Below are 23768 nucleotides of genomic sequence, written 5' to 3'. Positions count from 1 at the left end.
ATGGAAGGAGCCCGAGAGCTGTGGCCAGGCTTGGCAGAGACCCAAGGCTGCCTAGGACCCCCCCTTCTCCCACAGCTGGGGAAGACTTTACTTGCTACAGAGACTCTCCCTTGGCTCTCTGTCTGGACTTTGTGTGTTGGTCCTTTTGTGTCATCCTGGACTGGCGTATTCACCCTCCCTGCAAACTCCCCTATTCAGTTACTGCCGTCTGTTTGTCTCAATAAAGCTTTGTGCGTTTGCCATCTACTCTGTGTGTTCTGTCCTGCCTACGCTCCGTCACACTACCCATCTATCTGGGACAGTCTAAAGTTCTGATACACCTTACAGTCACCCCATAACCCTCTCATGGCATACCTCCTCATTCCAGGCTTTTATCCGGCATGGATTCCTCCATCTTCTTTTCATGCTTGTCCTAGAGCTAGTCTGGTTCAAACTTACAATTTCACAGCACCAGACTCCTTTATACCCTTCCAAACCCTATGTGACTCCCACAAAATATCTAGACCTGAACTTTTTAGATATCTTCATGTCAATCACTTTTGTTCCTCCCACTTACATACCAACCCCCTCCCTCCTAGACATGACCAGGTTTGAACACTGTAACGGGGTTCGCTCGGCAGTGGGTGTTTGTGACCCCCTGGATGGGTGCACAACACAAAACACAGGCACAGCACAACAGTGGAGGTGAAAAAAACAAAAAGGTGCAGTTTATTTACAATATTTACAGAAAAACGTCAAAAAAAAATAAGAAACATCAAATCCTGGCCAACTTGGATACTTACTGTACAACATAGCTTCCCTAGCTATCCACCAGGTATAGCCTGATGCTATACCTAGCCCCTGTTAGTTGGAGGCTTAGCCACACAGGCTTTTGTCTCACTGCACACAGATAGGATGTTGCTCCCTAGTCAGTTCAGGCACAGATCTGGTTCCAGGTTGGAGCAACTCGCTAAGCAGGCTGGGAAGTTTTATCAAGGCCTTAATGAGCGCACTATCTTCAGCTGGGCTCATTACCTCAGTGCTGAAGGACTCAGCACTTCCCCCCTAGTGGAACAAATCCCCATATAGTCTAAACCTTGGACAGATGTATCGTCCATCCAGGATGCAACCAGGTGATTTCACCTGCCTACTGTCACATACCCCCCCTCTTGTTTCAACCTTGGGGTTGTAACACCAGTAGCCAGGCAGGCATGAACCCGGTCTAAAGCATCCACATTTCCCATCTGAACTCCAGGGCAATGCTTTACCGTGAAGTTCATTTCTTGTAGGCTAAATGCAATTTATCCTGCGCTCCGGGACCCAGGCCGGTGGTGAGTAGATCAAATCCCAACAAAACAACCACCGGGGCATACAAGGTCGTGCAGCTCCAAACCAAGGCTGGGGAAGCCCGAACAGAACTGTGAAGTAAAACAAGAAAAAGCGCACCAACCTTGCGCATTACCTCAGTAACCAAATTTATTTAGTAAAAGAATGGTACTCACAAACAGCGAATAAAAAGTGCCAGCTCTGAGGAAGAAGGCATGACCTTCGAAACGCGTCAGTGTACTTAGTGTCCACCCCCATGATGGGATTCGCGCTGGCCTCTTGGCTTTTGAAGTCCCTGGGAGGACTTACATGCCTGTTTTTATTCGCTGTTTGTGAGTACCATTCTTTTACTAAATAAATTTGGTTACTGAGGTAATGAGCAAGGTTGGTGCGCTTCTTCTTGTTTTACTTCACAGTTAATTTCTTGTAGGGCCAGGAACCACCTATTTACTCTATTGGTCTCTTTATTTTGAGCCATCCATTTCAAGGGAGCGTGATCCGTGACTAGGTCAAAATGTCTGCCTAGCAGATAGTACCACAGGGAATCTAGAGCCCACTTTACTGATAAGCACTTCTTCTCAATTGTGGTGTAATTTTCCTTGTGAGACTTAAGCTTTCTGCTCAGGTAGATTACCGGGTGCTCCTCCCCCTTCCAAACCTGGGACAACACTGCTCCTAAGCCAACATCGGATGCATCCGTCTGGACCACAAATTTTTTATGAGAAGTCTGGTGAGTATAGCTGTCAGGGCTCCAGGGTATGACCAGAGGTATGTGAACTGACGCAGGGAAACGCAGGCTTCAGATATGTTATAAACAATATAATTTATTAATACTAACAATACATAAACGCAGTGCAATACTAAAACATAATACAGTGCAAACAAACCAAACCAACCACCCACAGATAACAATACATACAATGCAAGCGTCGTCAGGCAGGCCGGGTCAATATCAGTCGGGCAGGTAGGAAAAGGAGGAGCAGGCAGAGAGTAGTCAGGTCACGAGCCGGGTACAGCAACTAACGGGCAGGTAGGTACAGGGGGTCAGGCAGAGAATGGTCGGGGTCACAAGCCAGGGATCAAACAGGAGAAGTCAGCAGAGGTCCGGATCAGGCAGGGTCGGCAACAAATCAGTCAGACAGGAACAGGGATGCAGGTAACAAGATACAGGGGCCCATAGAAAAGCACACACCAAGGCACAGACTGCAGGTCTGGCCATCCCTTAAATACACCTGCATAATCAGCTTCAGGTGTTTGGCTGACTACAGGGTTGAGTCTCTGATTGCTGAGAGCACCCGCTGGCCAGCCCTGGTACTTCAGCCCACAAGGCAGGTGAGTCCCACCATTACTGGCAAGTCCATTCCTGACAGTACCCCCCCCCCTCAAGGAGCGGCCTCAGGACGCTCCAAACAGTCCTAGCTGGGCAAAATGTTCCACCGCCCGGGTCTGGTAACTGGTGGGATATCAAAGACTGGCACGTCGGGCTGGACTCCGGGCAGCGGCACGTCGGGCTGGACTCCGGGCAGCGGCACGTCGGGCTGGACTCCGGGCAGCGGCACGTCGGGCTGGACTCCGGGCAGCGGCACGTCGGGCTGGACTCCGGGCAGCGGCACGTCGGGCTGGACTCCGGGCAGCGGCACGTCGGGCTGGACTCCGGGCAGCGGCACGTCGGGCTGGACTCCGGGCAGCGGCACGTCGGGCTGGACTCCGGGCAGCGGCACGTCGGGCTGGACTCCGGGCAGCGGCACAGGGCCCCCAGGAGGAGCGGCGGGCACAGGGCTCCCAGGAGGAGCGGCGGGCACAGGGCCCCCAGGCGGGGTGGCGGGCACCGGGCCCCCAGGCGGGGCGGCGGGCACCGGGCCCCCAGGCAGAGCGGCGGGCACCGGGCCCCCAGGCGGAGCGGTGGGCACCGGGCCCCCAGGCGGAGCGACAGGTCTCGGGCCCCCAGGCGGAGCGGCGGGCGCCGGGCCCCCAGGCGGAGCGGCAGGCACCGGGTCATCAGGCACGACAGCGGGCACCGGGTCATCAGGTACTGGATCGTCTGGCTCGACAGCAGGCACCGGGTCATCTGACGCTGGATCGTCTGGCTCAACAGCGGGCATCGGGTCACCAGGCATGACCGCGGGCACTGGGTCATCAGGCATTGGATCGTCTGGCTCGTCAGGGGGCATCAGGTCACCAGGTATGACAGCGGGCACTGGGTCACCAGGCATCAGGTCATTTGGCTCGCCAGCGAGCACCGCGTCATCTGGCAAGGCAGTGGGCACCGAGTCACCAGGCACGACAGTGGGCTCCGAGTCACCAGGCATGACCACGGGCACTGGGTCAGACATTGGATCGTCTGGCTCGACAGCGGGCATCGGGTCACCAGGCATCAGGTCATTTGGCTCGACAGCGGGCACCGCGTCATCTGGCAAGGCAGTGGTCACCGAATCACCAGGCACAACAGTGGGCTCTGAGTCAATTGGCACGACAGCGGGCACCGGGTCATCAGGTACCGGATCGTCTGGCTCGACAGCAGGCACCGGGTCATCTGGCGCTGGATCGTCTGGCTCGACAGCGGGCATCGGGTCACCAGGCATGACAGCGGGCACTGGGTCATCAGGCATTGGATCGACTGGCTTGACATCGGGAATCGGGTCATCAGGTACCGGATCGTCTGGATCGACAGCGGGCACCGGGTCATCTGGCGTTGGATCGTCTGGCTCGACAGCGGGCATCGGGTCACCAGGCATGACAGCAGGCACTGGGTCATCAGGTACCGGATCGTCTGGATCGACAGCGGGCACCAGGTCATCTGGCGCTGGATCGTCTGGCTCGACAGCGGGCATCGGGTCACCAGGCATGACAGCGGGCACTGGGTCATCAGGTACCGGATTGTCTGGCTCCACAGCGGGCATCGGGTCACCAGGCATGACAGCGGGCACTGGGTCATCAGGCATTGGATCGTCTGGCTCGACAGTGGGTATCGGGTCACCAGGTATGACAGCGGGCACTGGGTCATCAGGCATGATAGGATCATCAGGCTGGATCAGTTCATCAGGCTGGGTACAGACATCAGGCTGGGTAGAGACATCAGGCTGAAGTGCGGGTGCCGAGGCACCAGGCTGAACCACGGAAGGCAGGTTCTCAGAGGGCAGGCTCACCGGTTTGGATACTGGCAGGATGGTACTGGTTGGAAAGAATTTTCGCTTTTTTTCTGGTTTTAACTACTGGAGCACTGCAAGTAAACGCAGGTCTGCAAATGAATGGAGCAGCTGGAGACAGAGAAGAGCTGGAGGATGGAACATAGGAGGGAGCAGTTGCTACAGAGGACTTCTTTACAGGGTTAAAGGAAGGATAGGTGCAGTGAGTGGGAGCAGAGGACTGGTATGTGGTAGTTAGCAGAGTATACTGGGCAGTCACTGGGGGTGCTGTCGGGGATGCAGGAAGAGTGCCTTGAGCAGAGGAATGATGTTTCAAGCCGACTGAGGCTGGGTGCAACAAGTCTGACCATGTCTGCAGTATGGGTTGAACAAAGCTCAGCTTACACAAAGCCTGTCTGACCAAAGACTGCACTGCGTTTATACAATCCCTTAATACCTGTGGTGAACATGCAGAATAACGCTCCAGAAAGTAATCCACATCATCCTCTAATAACCACACCAGGGACACTACTTGGTCGGCACTAAATGGCGGCAAAAATTCATCCCTGCATTCGGGGGTACCAGATGAAACCAACTCAGCACAAACCTGAATCAATGGCTGCACCTCAGAGAATTCTGTGCCCTGATCTACTAGAACATGAGCGAGCCGTATACATTCTAGCAGTTGATCCCGGGTATACTCCTTCAGAGTCTGATAAGCATACTCCCTGTCATCAAACACTAGCAGAGATAAATACACAACCTCATCCAGATCCATCCTTCCCAGGAACAAGCCAAGATGGCTTCCCTGTGCAGCCACTTCTGGTCAGGATTGGCCTTGGTGTAATGTCAGGGCTCCGGGTATGACCAGAGGTATGTGAACTGACGCAGGGAAACGCAGGCTTCAGATATGGTATAAACAATATAATTTATTAACACTAACAATACATAAACGCAGTGCAATACTAAAACATAACACAGTGCAAACGAACCAAACCACCCACAGATAACAGTACATACAATGCAAGCGTCGTCAGGCAGGCCGGGTCAATAACAATCGGGCAGGTAGGAACAGGAGAAGCAGGCAGAGAGTAGTCAGGTCACGAGATGGGTACAGCAACTAACGGGCAGGTAGGTACAGGGGGTCAGGCAGAGAATGGTCGGGGTCACAAGCCAGGGATCAAACAAGAGAAGTCAGCAGAGGTCCGGATCAGGCAGGGTCGGCAACGAATCAGTCAGACAGGAACAGGAATGCAGGTAACAAGATACAGGGGCCCATGGAAAAACACACACCAAGGAACAGACTGCAGGTCTGGCCATCCCTTAAATACACCTGCATAATCAGCTTCAGGTGTTTGGCTGACTACAGGGTTGAGTCTCTGATTGCTGAGAGCACCCGCTGGCCAGCCCTGGTACTGCAGCCCACAAGGCAGGTGAGTCCCACCATTACTGGCAAGTCCATTCCTGACAATAGCACTGGCTGGCTACATAAGGCCCTTTTTAAAGACTGAAATGCTGCTTCAGCCTCCGGGGACCACTTAACCACGACCGACTCCTTCCTTTTTGTCAAGTTGGTTGGGGCACTGCCAGAGAAGCAAAATGGGGAATGAATCGCCAATAGTAGCCAGCAATACCTAGAAAAGCCCGTACCTGCTTCTTGTTGTTTGGGCATGGCCAACTCTACCGCTTCAACTTTGTTGATCTGGGGTTTTATTACTCCTCTCCCAATGGTGTACCTGGCCTCTTCCTGTCCAATCATACACTTCTTTGGGTTGGTCGTAAACCCAGCTTTCTGTATTGAGTCTAGTACAGCCTGAAACTTTGGCAAATGTGAGGCCCAATCTGCGCTATGGACAATCACATCGTCCAGGTAAGCTGCAGCATACTTCTGATGGGGGCGAATAATTTGATCCATTTTGCGCTGAAAGGTAGCCGGTGCATTCTGTAACCCGAACGGCATTCTTCTATACTGGAATGACCCTTCTGGGGTTCCAAATGCAGTCTTCTCCTTTGCTGACTCAGCTTAGGTGTATCTGCCAATATCCTTTGGTCAAATCGAGCGTCGTCATGTACCGGGCTGCTCCCAGACGGTCGATTAATTCATCTATCCTCGGCATGGGGTAGGTGTCAAACTTTGTAACTTTATTTAACTGTCGGAAGTCATTACAAAATCGCCAGCTCCCATCCGGTTTGGGCACCAACACTATGGGGCTGGACCAGTCACTCTGGGACTCCTATCGCAACCAGGTGATTTCACCTGCCTACTGTCACATAACATATGTAAATGTGACCCCCATGTCAGAGGTTTGATTTCCACCTTTATATACACAGCTACCAGCTCCACCACCTTACACTTCATACCATATACAGTTGTGTTCAAAATAATAGCAGTGTGTTGGAAAAAGTGACTAAAGCTGAAAATCCTTCTAATAGCTTTTATTTCCATCCATACAAATGCATTGGGAACACGACACATTCTATTCCAAATCACAACATGAAGAAAAATACATCAAATTTGTGTTGTTCCTCTAAAAAAATGGAAGAAAAGTGAATATTAGACGGTTCAAAAAAATGGCCGTGTTTGTATTCTTCTTTACAAACTCCAACATTCACTATATAAACTGAGAAATGTTTGAAGATTTTGCTTTCCTTTGAATGACTTCATGAATATTTGGTTGTAGTCGCACTGTTTCTGAGAACTGCTGTACATCTGTGTTGCATGGAGTCACCCAACTTCTGGCCCCTGTGATCAGGTATTCTAGCCCAGGATGATTGGACCACATTCCACAGTTCTTCTCTATTTCTTGGTTTTGCCTCAGAAACGGCATTTTTGATGTCACCCCACAAGTTTTCTATTGGATGAAGATCCGGGGATTGGGCTGGCCACTCCATAACGTCCATCTTGTTGGTCTGGAACCAAGATGTTGCACATTTACTGGTGTGTTTGGGGTCGTTGTCTTGTTGGAACACCCATTTCAAAGGCATTTCCTCTTCAGCATAAGGCAGCATGACCTCTTCAAGTATTCTGATGGATTCAAACTGATCCATGATCCCTGGTATGCGATAAATAGGCCCAACACCGTAGTATGAGAAACATCCCCATATCATGATGCTTGCACCACCATGCTTCACAGTCTTCACAGTGTACTGTGGCTTGAATTCAGTGTTTGGGGGTCGTCTGACAAACAGTCTCCGCCCACTAGACCCAAAAAGAACAATCTTACTTTCATCAGTCCACAGAATGTTGCATCATTTCTCTTTAGGCCAGTCAATGTGCTCTTTGGCAGATTGTTACCTCTTCAGCACACGTCTTTTTCCCAACAGTGGGACTTTGCGGGGACTTCTTGCAGATAGCTTGGCTTCACATAGGGGTCTTCTAATTGTAACAGTCCTCACAGGGAACGTCACACCTTCTTTCATCTTCCTGGGGCTGATTGTTGGCTGAGTCCGCCCCATTTTGGCTATTCTTCTATCCATTCCAATGGTAGTTTTTCGCTTTCTTCCACGTCTTTCAGGTTTTGGTTGCCATTTTAAAGCATTTGTGATCATTTTAGCTGAGCAGCCGATCATTTTCTGCACTTCTTTATATGTTTTCCCCTCCAATCAACTTTTTAATCAAGGTACGCTGTTCTTCTGAACAATGTCTGGAACCACCCATTTTCCTCAGAATTTCAGAGAGAAATGCACTGTAACCAGCATGTCCAACATTTGCTGCCTTCCTTCCTTAAATAAGGGCAATAATTGCCACCTGTTTATCAAAGAATGAATGACGTCACTAATAGAACTCCACACGGCTATTATTGTGAACACGCCCCTTTCAATGAGTGATTCAATGACACAGAATCAGCAGCATGCATGTCATGACTGTTGGGTCTGTTGGATTTCTACACCTGCTAGGAAATTATTTGCCATGTAGAAATCTCATATGATGTCCTCCCAGAATGCGCTCTCCTGCATGCCCCCGGGGGCATGAACCTGTCAATCTCCATGATCACTGTGTCCTATGACACGTTGGTCATCGGGAATTGCAGTTGCCGGTGCTCAGCTGCACTTTCCTCAGGCTGTCAGAGCATGAGGAAGGTACTGCCAGCAGTTGTCAGAGGAGGGATCATCAGGGCACTTATGATCAGTGCCCTGAGGATCGGTGCCCAGCAGCGCCACCCACCAGTTCTGCCCACAAGTGCCCAGCAGTGCCACCCACCTTTACCCAGCAGTGCCGCCCAGCAGTGCCGCCAGTCAGTGCCCAGCAATGCTGCCAATCAGTAACAACTATCAGTACCCATCATCAGTGCCGCCTCATTAGTGCTGCCTATCAGTGCCCGTCAGTGCTGCCTATCCTTGCTGCCTATCAGTGCAGCCTCATCAATGCACATCAGTGAAGGAGAAAAATTACCTGTTTGCTAAATATTTTAATAGAAACAAAGAAACTTTTTTTTTCAAATTTTTTGCTCTTTTTTATTTTATAGCGCAAAAAATAAAACACCCAGCGGGGAGCAAATACCACCAAAAGAAAGCTCTATTTGTGTAAAAAAAAGATAAAAATTTCAATTGAGTACAATGTTGCATGACTGCGCAATTGTCATTTAAACTGCGACAATGCTGAAAATTGGCCTAGTAAGGAAGGGGGTATAAGTGCCTGGTAGGCAAGTGGTTAAGGAGCCCACTGGCACCTATCAGTGCCGCCTCATCAGTGCTGCCTATCAGTGCCACCTATCAGTGCACATCAGTGAAGGAGAAAAATTACCTGTTTGAAAAATGTTATCATAGAAACAAAGAAACTTTTTTTTTTTACATTTTTTGATCTTTTTTTGTTTATAGCACAAAAAATAAAACACCCAGCGGGGGTAAAGACCACCAAAAGAAAGCTCTATTTGTGTCAAAAAAATGATAAAATTAGTACAATGTTGCATGACCGCGCAATTGTCATTTAAAGTGCGACAACGCTGAAAGCTGAAAATTTGCCTGGTAAGGAAGGGGGTATAAGTGCCGGGTAGGCAAGTGGTTAAGGACCCCACTGGCACCTTTTGGGGGGTAACCGAAATTGACAGGTACCCGCTCCCACTTCTGCTGCAATCACCTAGGTGATCAGAAGCGGAAGTTGTCCTCCCCCCTCCCTCCCTGTAGTCTTCTGGGACACATGAAAGGTCCTAGAAGACTACAGGACCATTCACAAAGCACAGAGATACTCGCACATGCTCAGTGGGCACCCGGATGTGAAGCCGCAAGCTGTCACAGCTGGGTGCCCACACTGAAGATGCCGGCACTGGAAACACAGGGCAGCCGGTGAAATGGGCTGCGGGGAGGACACCACGAGATCGAGGGACAGGTAAGTGCCCGTCTTTTAAAAGTCAGCAGCTACTGTTTTTTTAGCTGCTGACTTTTATTTTTTTTTATTTTCACTGGAACTCCACTTTAATGTATGAAGATATTATTTGTAGTGTACAAATTACAACCTGTACGTTACCTCTAAGGGTTGTACCCCTTCTGACTTACTGTTGGTGAGTCCTGCAATCACATTGTTATCAGCTCCTTGTAAAACTATTATCTCTTTCCAATAAAATCTATGAACAAGAGAAGATATGGACCCCACAATTCCTCTATATACTCCACAATTCTCCCATGTGGACACCTCGTAAGTGGTTCTCCAGTATAGACTCCCAGTTTGGGGAACTCATTTAGAAGAAGCCGTCAGCTAGAATCAAACTCACTACTCTACAGTATGGTGAAGACCAAGGAGGCCTAGCAATACCAAATGTTAGACTTTATATTATAGCTGCCCAACTTCAACATCTTACCAGGTGGGACTTAGTAGACACATTAGATCCCATCCATTGGTTGCTACTTCCATCAGATACAGATTTCACATCACTCTCACACTTGTTAATGGGCTTCAGATGGCACCAGTGGGAAAGGCATGATCTCTCACATGTTTATTCCAGTCTATAAAACTCTTACCGAAGACTTATAGAAAGAAATGGGAAACAGAGAAAATAAGAGAGAGTGGTGGGAGGTGATTGTGACCTCCATACCTCTCATCTCTCTGTCCTCTTCACAGAAACTCAGTCATTTCTTTTGCATAGAGCTTTCAGGACTCCAGCTCAATTGTTCAGCTAGGACAGGAGGGATTTCCCCTTATGACCCCAAATGTGGTGATGTCGGGGATTTGATACACATTTTGGAGATGTCCAAAATTATTCAAAAAGTGGAACGATATGACCAGTATTGTAATGTTGGTGTTCAATATTCCTCGGGTGTGCCTCTTGGTCTCAATAGAGGAGGAATTATTTACACCTCCTCCTATTACAAGCCATATAGCAATAGTGAGGCTGCTTGACCATAAAAAATATCCCGATCTTGGCTATCATCTCAAACTCCCAGCAGACACCAGTGGATTGAGCAGGTGATCTCCACATTAACATCATATGTATTTAAAATTTTAGCTTTTTTAGCCCCATAGAAGGAGAACAAGCCAGTTGTATCCTACTGAATGGTGACTACATTGGACACCCATACTTGGGGTATGATCCTGGAGACACGGGCCTCATTGATCGGTGTCAGCTATCTATGTATGTACTGGGGGGAGTTACTTGCCGTGTACAGCTGAATTGTTCTAGGTTGTTTCTTCTTTTCTCTGTTCATTTGTTTATAAAAGGTAAAAGTGACACCATAGACAAAGCAAGTTATTGTTCTGTATGATCTGTAACAGTGCCACAACTGCCTATACGTGAGAATGTATGACTCCATTGTCTGGGCTGAATGTTGGGAATACTGTGCGCACTTAGAAACTTTATTAATACAATCTATTTGATTACAAAAATACTGTAGATAATGCTGTACATATTCTTTCTATTCAAAAGATATATTTAGTAATGAACATTAAAAATAGAAAGCAAATTTATGTAGCCCTTTATATAGAATTTAAATTTTTTTTTTTTGTACAGGTGGATTGATGAACCAAGTTTTCGGTCATGTTGGTCTTCATGAATACAGCTGAGTCACATGGAAAACAAGACATATGGGTGTCTTAATTGACTGAAAGTCTTTACTGCAGTTCACTGGAGGATTCACACGGGATACAAGTCATATCTGTGTTCTAAAAGTCATGGTTTGGATCCTCTGCCACATTGATCCAGCAGGAGAAAAGTAATTTCAGTGTTCTGGAAGTGACAATGGCTTTACAATAAAGTCCAACCCAAGTATACATAAGAGGAGTCATTTCATACTACTTCTTGTTTGGAGATTTTACAATGGAGAGAAAATATATCACACACCAGAAGGTTCAGAATGAAGGGAAGTCATATCATTGTTCTGAATGTGGCAAAACGTTTACAAGCAAGAGAGACCTTATAGTACACCAAAGAGTTCACACTGGAGAGAAGCCATATCAGTGTTCTGAATGTGAAAAAGCTTTTACAGAGAAGTCAAATCTTCTTACACACCAGAGGATTCACACTGGAGAAAAGTCATATCAGTGTTCTGAATGTGATAAAGCTTTTACACGGAAGTCACATCTTATCACACACCAGATTGTTCACACTGGAGAGAAGCCATATCAGTGTTCTGAATGTGATAAAGCTTTTACAAGGAAGTCACATCTTATCACACACCAGATTGTTCACACTGGAGAGAAGTCATATCAGTGTTCTGAATGTGATAAAGCTTTTACACAGCAGTCAAATCTTATCACACACAAGAGGATTCACACTGGAGAGAAGCCATATCAGTGTTCTGAATGTGATAAAGCTTTTACAGTGAAGTCACATCTTATCAGACACCAGAGGATTCACACTGGAGAGAAGTCATATCAGTGTTCTGAATGTGATAAAGCTTTTACAGTGAAATCAAGTCTTATCACACACCAGCGGGTTCACACTGGAGAGAAGCCATATCAGTGTTCTGAATGTGATAAAGCTTTTACAGAGAAGTCAAATCTTCTCACAAACCAGAGGATTCACACTGGAGAGAAGTCATATCAGTGTTCTGAATGTGATAAAGCTTTTACACGGAAGTCAAATCTTATCACACACCAGATTGTTCACACTGGAGAGAAGCCATATCAGTGTTCTGAATGTGATAAAGCTTTTACACGGAAGTCACATCTTATCACACACCAGATTGTTCACACTGGAGAGAAGTCATATCAGTGTTCTGAATGTGATAAAGCTTTTACACAGAAGTCAAGTCTTATCACACACAAGAGGATTCACACTGGAGAGAAGCCATATCAGTGTTCTGAATGTGATAAAGCTTTTACACAGAAGTCAAGTCTTATCACACACCAGATTGTTCACACTGGAGAGATGTCATATCAGTGTTCTGAATGTGATAAAGCTTTTACACAGAAGTCAAGTCTTATCACACACCAGAGGTTTCACACTGGAGAGAAGTCATATCAGTGTTCTGAATGTGATAAAGCTTTTACACATAAGTCAAGTCTTATCACACACCAGAGGGTTCACACTGGAGAGAAGTCATATCAGTGTTCTGAATGTGATAAAGCTTTTACAGTGAAGTCAAGTCTTATCACACACCAGATTGTTCACACTGGAGAGAAGTCATATCAGTGTTCTGAATGTGATAAAGCTTTTACACAGAAGTCAAGTCTTATCACACACCAGATTGTTCACACTGGAGAGAAGTCATATCAGTGTTCTGAATGTGATAAAGCTTTTACACGGAAGTCACATCTTATCACACACCAGATTGTTCACACTGGAGAGAAGTCATATCAGTGTTCTGAATGTGATAAAGCTTTTACACAGAAGTCAAATCTTATCACACACAAGAGGATTCACACTGGAGAGAAGCCATATCAGTGTTCTGAATGTGATAAAGCTTTTACACAGAAGTCAAGTCTTATCACACACCAGATTGTTCACACTGGAGAGAAGCCATATCAGTGTTCTGAATGTGATAAAGCTTTTACACGGAAGTCAGATCTTATCACACACCAGAGGATTCACACTGGAGAGAAGTCATATCAGTGTTCTGAATGTGATAAAGCTTTTACACGGAAGTCAAATCTTATCACACACCAGAGGATTCACACTGGAGAGAAGCCATATCAGTGTTCTGAATGTGATAAAGCTTTTACACAGAAGTCAAGTCTTATCACACACCAGATTGTTCACACTGGAGAGAAGTCATATCAGTGTTCTGAATATGATAAAGCTTTTACAGAGAAATCAAATCTTCTCACACACCAGAGGATTCACACTGGAGAGAAGTCATATCAGTGTTCTGAATGTGATAAAGCTTTTACAGTGAAGTCACATCTTATCACACACCAGATTGTTCACACTGGAGAGAAGCCATAACAGTGTTCTGAATGTGATAAAGCTTTTACACAGAAGACACATCTTATCACACACAAGAGGATTCACACTGGAGAGAAGCCATATCAGTGTTCTGAATGTGATAAAGCTTTTACACAGAAGTCAAGTCTTATCACACACCAGATTGTTCACACTGGAGAGAAGTCATATCAGTGTTCTGAATATGATAAAGCTTTTACAGAGAAATCAAATCTTCTCACACACCAGAGGATTCACACTGGAGAGAAGTCATATCAGTGTTCTGAATGTGATAAAGCTTTTACAGTGAAGTCACATCTTATCACACACCAGATTGTTCACACTGGAGAGAAGCCATAACAGTGTTCTGAATGTGATAAAGCTTTTACACAGAAGACACATCTTATCACACACAAGAGGATTCACACTGGAGAGAAGCCATATCAGTGTTCTGAATGTGATAAAGCTTTTACAGTGAAGTCACATCTTATAACACACCAGAGTTTTCACACTGGAGAGAAATCATATCAGTGTTCTGAATGTGATAAAGCTTTTACAGTGAAGTCACATCTTATCACACACCAGAGGATTCACACTGGAGAGAAGCCCTATCAGTGTTCTGAATGTGATAAAGCTTTTACACAGAAGTCCGATCTTATCAGACAGCAGAGGATTCACACTGGAGAGAAGCCATTTTAATGCTATCAATGTGACAAACCTTTTACAGTTAATGCCGGTCTAATCTATCACCGGAGGATTCACAAATCTCAGCATAGATTAAATTCTGGAAGAAAAGAGATATTAAAGAAGTTTCAGGTGTCACAAGTTAGTTTCACATCCCCAATGTCATCCCACAAGCTAGAGAAGAATGGAAAAGATAAAATGTTACCTTAAAAGACACAAACTAAAATCTGAGCAAACTGGAATGTAATCATCGGATGAACTGAGTTTAGTGCTTATCTCCATCAATACACAACTAGAAGGGATTTGAATATTTTATCTTTTGACAATTTTTTTAAGATAAGCATCAATAGCTGAAAAGCTTCCCTCATGATTCTCATCTTTATCTTTTTTTATGGAGCTTTGAATGAACATGCAATGCATTTTCATGATGCACCAACTGAGTTGTGTTTCCAAGCATTTTCTTCATTTCTGGATCCTGAGGTAATACATGACCAACACTGCCTCAGTACCAGAGACTAGGATGGGGTCTATTATCTTACCAAGTCTCTGAAGCCTCAGTGGGAGAGTCAATTCCAGGTTCTTCTGACTATTGATACATCATCAGCCAGGCTTGAGGTCTCCAGCTAAGCCCACCTTGTCCACTCCTCCCATTACATGTTCCATCTCCTCTCCCATTATCAATGCCTTCTTTCCACATTTCATCTCCTCTCATTATTATTATTATACAGGATTTATATAGTGCCAACAGTTTGCTCAGCGCTTTACAATATAATGGGAGACAATACAGCAACAATACAGTTTAATACAAGAGGAATAGGAGGGCCCTGCTCCTCGGAGCTTACAATCTAGGAGGGAGGGGCTAGTGGTACAAAAGGTAGTAACTGTGGGGGATCGACTGGTTGGAAGAGTAGAAGATTCCATTATTAGCTGAGGGCAGGATAGGCTTCCCTGAAGAGAGAGGTTTTCAGAGATCGCCTAAAAGTGAGCAGAGTAGGTGATAGTCTGATAAATTGGGGTAGAGAATTCCATAGGATGGGGGAAGCTCTGGAGAAGTCCTTGAGATGAGCATGGGAGGAGGAGACAAGGGAGCTAGAGAGCAGGAGGTTGTGCGAGGAGCGGAGAGTACGGTTTGGGTGATATTTGGAGACAATATTGGTGATGTAATTTGGGGCAGAGTTATAAATGACTTTATATGTTATTGTTAATGTTTTGAATTTTATCCGTTGGGCAATGGGAAGCCAGTGGAGGGATTGGCAGAGGGGGGTGGGGGACACTGAATGGAGGCCAGTGGAAGGATTGGCAGAGGGGTGTGGAGGACACTGAATGGAGACCAGTGGAGGGATTGGCAGAGAGGGGTGGCTGATACAGAATGGTTAGTAAGGTGGATGAGTCTAGCAGCAGCATTCATGATAGACTGAAGAGGGGATAGCCTGCAATGTGGTCGGCCAATAATGAGGGAGTTACAATAGTCAAGGCGAGATATAACAAGGGAGTGAATAAGTTGCTTAGTGGTTTCCGAGGTTAAGAACGGCCATATCTTGGAGCTGTTGTGGAGGTGAAGTCTACAAGATTTGGACAGTGATTGGATTTGGGACTGAAAGGACAGATGGGAGTCTAGGATTACACCTAGTACCCTGGCATGCGGGTAGGGACTGATGGTTGTGTTATTGATCTTGTTGGAGAAGTCAGGGAGGGGGCACAGGCTGGAGGGAATACTAAGAGCTCAGTTTTGGAAAGATTGAGTTTGAGGAAGTGGAGTGACATCCATGCCGATATGTAGCTTAGTAGGTTAGTAATGCAAGAGGAGACTGAAGGGGTGAGGTGAGGAGGAGACTGAAGGGGCGAGGTGAGGAGGAGACTGAAGGGGTGAAATGAGGGGTAGAAAGATAGATTTGTGTGTCATTAGCATAGAGGTGGTACTTAAAGCCGTGGGAGTTTATCAAGTGACAAAGGGAGGAGATGGAGAAGAGTAGGGGCCCAAGGACGGAACCTTGAGGGACCCTTACAGAAAGAGGGAGTGGAGAGGAGGAGGCAGAGTTATAGGTAATGCTGATGGAGCGCTGCAATAGGTAGGAGGAGAACCAGGAGAGAGCAGAGTCTTGGAGGCCAAAAGAGTTGAGATTTTGAGGAGGAGGGGATGGTCAACTGTATCAAAAGCTGCAGAGAGGTCAAGTAGTAAGAGTAGTGAGTAGTGGCCATTGGTTGGGATAAGTACGGAGTAGTGGCCATTGGTTGGGATGAGTACGGAGTAGTGGCCATTGGTTGGGATCAGTACGGAGTAGTGGCCATTGGTTGGGATGAGTACGGAGTAGTGGCCATTGGTTGGGATCAGTACGGAGTAGTGGCCATTGGTTAGGAGGAGTACGGAGTAGTGACCATTGGTTGGGATGAGTACGGAGTAGTGGCCATTGGTTGGGATGAGTACGGAGTAGTGGCCATTGGTTGGGATGAGTACTCAGTAGTGGCCATTGTTTGGGATGAGTACTGAGTAGTGGCCATTGGTTGGGATGAGTACGGAGTAGTGGCCATTGGTTTTAGCAGTTAGTAGATCATTAGTGAGTTTTAGTAGGGCAGTGTCAGTGGAGTGCAGTGAGCGAAAGCCAGACTGTAAAGGGTCGAGAAGGTTGTTGTCAGTGAGGTGGGAGCTCAGGCAATTGTAGACTAAGTGTTGTAATAGTTTAGAGGTAAATGGCAGCAGGGAGATGGGTCTTACGTTGTTCAGGTTGGTGGGGTCCAGGGAGGGCTTTTTAAGTATGGGAGTGATGTGTGCATGCTTTAGAGGGGAGGGGAAGGCACCAGTAGAGAGGGAAAGATTGAAGATGTGAGTGAGGGAGCGTAGGATGGAAGAAGAGGAAGACCATAGTAGTTGTGAGGGGACAGGATCCAGGGGGCAGGTAGTGAGACGGGCTTCTGAGAGAACCTTAGTGACCTCTTCGGTAGTAGGAAGGTCAAAAGATGAAAGTGTTGAGGGAGGTTTAGTAAAAGGTATGCTAAGTGGGATGGATGTCTGTGCAGTGGAGATGTCCCTATGAATTGCATCAATCTTGTTTTTAAAACGATTTGCAATTTCGTGAGCAGTGAGTGAGGTACTGGGTGGAGGTGGAGAAAGTTGAGAGAAGTAGAGAAGAGACGACAAGGACTGGATGATGAGCTATTGATGAGAGTGACAAAGTAGGCTTGTTTGGCAGCATGGAGGGAGGAATTGTATGTGAAGAAAGCAGATTTATATCGGGTGAATGCTTGCTGGGATTTTGTTTTACGCCACATTCGCTCCAGCACACGACTATGTCGTTTAAGATCTGTGGTGTTGTCAGTCTGCCAAGGTTGTAATGGTCGGGGCCTGATGCTTCGTGTTAGAGGAGCAAGTGAGTCTAATGTGGATGAAAGTGAACTGTTGTAGACAGCAGTGGCCAGGTCAGGGCAGGACAAGGGAGAGATTCTGTCATAGAGTTGGTCAGTTGTAGAGTGGAAAGGAGAAGGGTTCAAGTTGTGAAGGTTTCTGCAGGTGATTGCTGATTGGAGGGATAAGTGTTTGAAGATGAGGAGACTGTGAAGGTGATGAGATTGTGATCATAGAGAGGAAAGGGGGTGTTTGTGAGGTTGTAGGATATCATCTCATGGGTGACAACCTTTCAGGCAGGTCTATGTCTGTGACACCAGCTAGAAAGAAGTCTCTGTTCAGTGAGAAAACAACATCCCAAGCTGATGCAGGCCTTCCAATACTGAGTTACTGCTGATTTAGGGGATGTATTCAGCAGTAAAACGTAAGCCCAGCTGGCCACTTGTGTTCCATGTGGTTCTGCCAAATGGGATTCCATCAGGTGAAGATCAGAAATCCTTGTTCCATGTTTTCTCTTTCCAGCTATTACTCCTCTCCATAGACTAATCACACAATACAACTGCCAGAGATCTGAACTTACAAAGTGCTGAGTGTGCGGTCATATTCCTACCACTTCTTCCGGGGGACTGACATTCCTCTGATTGGGGTTCACAATAATCACTCTGAGTGCACACATCTCTTTTTGGTGGAAAGTTTGTAAAGAAAACTTCTTCTCCCTGGAAATATTACAACGTTGGCACCAAAGTGTAACTATGGGCAAAATCACTAATGACATTAATAATATAATCTGTCATTAGCAGAGCAGGCTTTGCTTTTCCGAGTCTCTTATTGTTTTTTTTTTTGTTATCCCTCCCAGCAGATATTTTTTGTCTACTTCCTGTAGAAGGCCAAGTCTTTTGGCAAAAATGGCAGTTGGAGGGGTTGGGGCAAATCCTATAACACTGTTGGGGGTGCTCACAACTGTCAGTTGTCATTCATATGGGGGTTGGACCTTATAGAGAACCTGTTGCTGTAACTGCTGTAGAAGCGTTAGATGAAGTTGGGCTTTACTTGTTGTGTGTCTTACTTATAATCTATCTAAGACTTCCCTGTACAGGGTGACAACGCTACTGTGTAATGTTCCTGCAGAATGATCAGGGTTGTCACCCTGTTACAGAAGGTGGGAAAATAACAGATCTACAGACAGGACCAACAGCTGATACAACTATGTTGCAGAGGGAACTCTGGGAATGCTAATGACAGATTGCATTACACATTCAGTTAGCAGACTTCCTGCTGTTGGTCTGATGTTTGAATTGTGTTCTGATATTTAGTGTCCTGCTGTAAAAGGTGTAAATGATCGCCCGCATGTTTCCTGTAGTAGCAGGGACTACAAACTCCTATCAGGGATAGTAGGATGGGTACCTATCCAAGGGGGTCACCTTTTTGGATTTGGGGGGAAACATTTCACATTATTGACACCGAAAAGGGGAGTCTCACTTCACTAACAATAGGAGAGCCAATCACAGGCCAGTAACATTTCATGGTGTCTCAATGTATTGCAGAATGTTTAATCCCCATTGGTCCAATGGATTCCTAGTCCTTCCAGATGCATTGCTTCTTGTGTGGAAGGAGCGCCCTAAAATGGCTTCCCTTCAATTCCACCCATAGCTGTACTTTAGGTTATGTTGCCCCTCCCCCATATCTGTAAGGGAAAGCCTCAATTTCTCCCAATACTCCCCTGGCCTTCCAGTGAGAGGAAACATTTTCTCTGGAGTGGAGATGTTTTATGCAGTGAGCCCTTCATAGATGGGATGGGGAATCTAAGCAATCTAAGATGAGTAAGATGAACCGGTGTACTGGAGTCATGGATCAGATAACCAATGACACCATTGATGGTATAGCAGAGCTGACAGCAGAAGTGGCTCCATCACCTAAGGTGGTGTCACAGAACTGCATGGCGGCTGACTATCTCTCAGAAGATCAAGGTGGAGTCTACAAACTGGTGTCAGAGAGTGTTGTACATTTATATTAGATCATGAGGATCTCAGAAGGAGATATCTACACAAGGTAAAGGAGTTCCAACAGTCACCTGGGTGGGGGGAAGTGGGATCCATTTTCTTGGATGGGTTTAGTTGGAACTTGGTTGAGTAATATGGTGGCTTTGCTTCTTAGGCCATTAGTTCCTACTATAGATTTGATGATAATTGTATACATTGCTGCTGTTGTGTGCTTTGCTGAGTTGATTTTGCTTTTTTATGCACATGATTACATTCACATTTTAGAACAGAAGATTAAACCCACAAACGTTTTATTTTCTGAAGCAGAGACCCTGAAGAATACAATGGTAGTTCCCATTTTCTATGTCACAGGATATTAGCACAGCTGTTTGTCAAATGTATATTTTCTGTAACAAAATCCCACTAAAGATAATTTTAATACACAAAAAACACAATATATGACCCAATTTGTTTGGTGAAATGTAAAATATTGGGTTGGCATCAAGTATATAGATACCAAACATGCCAAACTTTAAAAAGTGTGCGTATTTGTGAAATGGTGACAAACTTCAGTACCAAATATTGTCCATAGGTGACGCTTTAAAAGCCTTTACAGGTCATCAGTTTATATAGTGAACCATGAATGATGGCCCTAGAGTTATTCCTCTCCCTCTGGTGTGTGCAGAGATATGTACAATGTGTAGTGTGATTGATGTTTTCCTACATAACCGCACCCAACCCTTGCAATTGCTCATGTATACGGGAACTGGGGGCTTTAAAATGTGTTTTGTGTGTTTTTTCATTTACAGTGTGTTACTTTACACTTTTCTTTCTCTGAACTTTATTATTGCCATATAGGGGGTTAATAGCCTCGCATGTGATAACATATTGCTGGTCACAGATCCTCTTTAAAGAAACACAAGAGGTCTATCAGACCCCTAATGTCACCTCTGGTCCCCAAAAAAGATGGTCAATCACAGATCATGTTTGATCAGCTCCTTGAAGACACCAATGTACATCTGCCAAATCTGTATCTGAGTAGACCATAGAAGCAGCATTAGAAAGAAATGTGAGCATGGCTTCAGTCAGGCGATGGTCCTGGTGGTCATGGTCTTGTTCTCCTTCAGGTCCTCTCACCTTGTAGATGGTGACATGGACTTGTTGTGTGGGAATGAGCAGGAGGGGCTCGGGGTTCTCTTGTACCCAATCAGCTTGTTATGGATAAAGCATGAAAGTGTCTTCTGGGAAGTTACAGGGATTTGGATGTTTAGAGGGATACATAAGTGGGCGGGGTTGGTATTAATGAGGGGTGTGTCATATGTTAATCAGTTTCTTAGCATAGATGATATAAATGGTATAAATAGATCCTTGAAATATAAACAATCTATCTCTTTTCTTCTGTTGTTAAAGTGTCACATATATATGATGAATAAAGTTGGGTGATATTTTCACCGCACAATACCGTGGTCAGGGTTCTTCTACAACACCCCCCCAAAAATGTCCTCTTCCAGTTCTAGGAGTCTGGTGGAATGGGACACAAGCTGATGGTATCTCTTAGGCCCCTTTGTACATGGGGAGTCCGGCCCCTGTGGGTGCAATGCTGGCATTATAATACACCTGGTAGGCACAGGTACAGCGTCCAGCCCCGCTGCCTGCAGCCTGTCAAAGTCTACACTACAGCTGGACGGGGATCAATGCTGCACTACGTTTACCGCCCCCCTTTAGGGCGCTTTGTGTTCAGGGAGAAATGGCCGCAATCCTGATCAGACAAAGCATAGAGCAGATGTAGGCCGGTGCAGTCTGCTTCTTCCACTGTAGGTGGCGCCCGACCAGAGTGACATCCCAGCCTGGAGAGGAAGTCGGGGGACACTTGGCTTCTCTGTGGTTTCCCGGTTCCTGGAGACGGCGTGGAATGAAGGGGTCCATGGAGTCCTGGGGACATTTTTTATTTCTTGTTTACACCTTTTAAAAATCATTTTAGTCCTGAAGATCACTGAACCCCAAATCTGATGTATTCTTTGATAGCAGACACCCTATATAATACAATGTTGGGAGTTGTCATTTTCTATGTTACATGATATTAGCACAACAGTTTATGAAAGGCAACATTTCAGGAACAATATAGTAACGTTTATTTCTGAGCACATAAATGCAATTCATGACCTATTTTCTGGTGAAATATAAAAGATGAGGTAGTGCCGAGGAAATCGGATTCCCAACATGATTCTCTTCCACAGTCCACCCACCCCCCAACAGACCACAAACAGTAGCTTGCCACCACCCAACAGTTTTTGACTGGCCTGCTGGGCCACCACACACACACAGATCTCCGTCTGGCAGACCTTTCACCCTTACAATCTGCCAACACACAGTGCAATTGCATCCAGATTGGCAATGAACTTGACCAAGTATATAAAGACACTAGAGATGAGCAAAGTATTCAAAAATTCGATTCGACTGATTCGGCGAATTCGTGGAAAATATTCGATTCGAGTCGAATATATTCGCTGTGAATTTAACTTAAAAAAGGGTGTTTCTAGGCTTCAGAGAGACTTAATATTAGTGCAGAACACTGTACCTTTAATTTAAATGCCCTTGGAGTCTGCTGGGGAAGAGAAATAATACTGTCAGTCAGTATGACATGCAGATGAGTGCCGTCGATCTTAGAATCACCGCACACTTCACTCATTTGGCCAGTCACGGGGCCAAAACCAGTGTTTGGAGCCACAGTGTGGCGGTGGAGGCAGCAGCAATGGGAGGCCATACAGCAACCTATGACAAAATGGAAATCAGCAGGAGTGTGAGGAGACCTGAAAGTGGCACATGGCAGAGTGGGAGCAATGGGAGGCGGTACAGGGACCCAGGTCACACTGTGGGCCCAGCAGCAGCGTGACCAGGTGGTACGGGGGCCCATGGCAGAATTGGGGCCTGGCAGCACCTATGGGAGGCCTGTAATCTGCCAGCAACCTATGACAAAATGGAAAACCGCAGGAGTGTGAGGAGACATCAAAGTGGCACATGGCAGAGTGGGAGCAATGGGAGGCGGTACAGGGACCCAGGTCACACTGTGGGCTCAGCAGCAGCGTGACCAGGCGGTACAGGGGCCCATGGCAGATTTGGGGCCTGGCAGCACCTATGGGAGGCCTGTAATCTGCCAGCAACCTATGACAAAATGGAAAACCGCAGGAGTGTGAGGAGACCTCAAAGTGGCACATGGCAGAGTGAGAGCAATGGGAGGCGGTACAGGGACCCAGGTCACACTGTGGGACCAGCAGCAGCGTGACCAGGCGGTACGGGGGCCCATGGCCGATTTGGGGCCTGGCGCCACCTATGGGAGGCCTGTAATCTGCCAGCAACTTATGACAAAATGGAAAAAAAAAGTGTGAAAAAGGCCACAATTTTAGAACGGTAGCGAGGGTCCAACAAGGTGGACAGCCAAAAGTCATCCCTCTGTCTGATGGTTATTATTCGGCTGTCGCTACGCAAGCAACCGAGCATGCTATGGGCCATTTGTGCCAAGGAATGCGAGGGACTCCCTGCCTCCATCTCCACAGCATACTGCCACGGTGCGTCTGGGTCCTCTGTCTCCTCCTCCTCCTCCTCTACCAGATGCTCCTGCTCCTCCACTCCTGTCCACTGAGTGGAAAAACCACCCATTTCACTCAATAATTCCTGAGCACCAATGTCCTCCTCTACCTCCTCCTCTTCTTCCTGTCCTGCCCCCACAGGGGTCATGTGGCGTTGAGATCTGTGCGCCACGTCTACCGCACTCTGACCAGCCATTGTTAACAGCATTTGTTCCAGGACGTGCAACAGAGGAATGACCTCGTTCATCCCATAGTCCTGCCGACTCACGAATAGCGTGGCCTCCTCAAAGGGCCTGAGCAAGCACAGGTGTCACGCATGAGCTGCCAATGGCTGACATCTAAGTTACACAGGGAGTACCTTTATCCGCTTTTAACATCAGGAAATCTGTGATGGCCTTTCGCTGTTCGTAAAGGCGGTCTAACATATGTAGGGTTGAATTACACCTTGTTGCAAC

At 46.5% G+C, this 23768-nt stretch overlaps 2 pseudogenes; one reads left to right on the top strand and one right to left on the bottom strand.

The window, feature by feature from the left end:
* LOC149470501 (uncharacterized) overlaps positions 1 to 23768 on the bottom strand; it is a 205369-nt pseudogene that overhangs the window by 148731 nt on the left and 32870 nt on the right.
* Positions 11678 to 15628, top strand: LOC149470502 (uncharacterized; annotated as a pseudogene).

The sequence above is a fragment of the Staurois parvus genome, unplaced genomic scaffold (genome assembly GCF_062004578.1).
Source record: "Staurois parvus isolate SC_StPar_1 unplaced genomic scaffold, SC_StPar_1.0 ptg000041l, whole genome shotgun sequence".
Taxonomy (NCBI): Eukaryota; Metazoa; Chordata; class Amphibia; order Anura; family Ranidae; genus Staurois; species Staurois parvus.
Note: the sequence above shows the minus strand (reverse complement) of the source record. Positions and strands in the feature narration are given on the sequence as shown.